Raw genomic sequence first — 215 nt, 5'->3', positions numbered from 1 at the left:
CTGTTGATCCGTAGATTGATACTGCGAGGGTTCCAGTACTTGATTTTTGAAGATTCTAAATGTGGAGTTACGGAGGGGATCTACGGTCCGTCCTGCTAGTCCGTCGTTTGCTTTAGAGAAGCTGATTTTTTGGAGGCTAAAATATTTTCCAAGTCCTGGCTGACGGAAGGGACTTACGGACCGTAGATCCATCGACGGTCCGTAAGTCAGTCTCG

This window comes from Solanum tuberosum, unplaced genomic scaffold (genome assembly GCF_000226075.1).
Source record: "Solanum tuberosum cultivar DM 1-3 516 R44 unplaced genomic scaffold, SolTub_3.0 scf00253, whole genome shotgun sequence".
NCBI classification, from domain to species: Eukaryota; Viridiplantae; Streptophyta; class Magnoliopsida; order Solanales; family Solanaceae; genus Solanum; species Solanum tuberosum.
The sequence above is the reverse complement of the archived record's forward strand: the minus strand, read 5'-3'. Positions refer to the sequence as shown.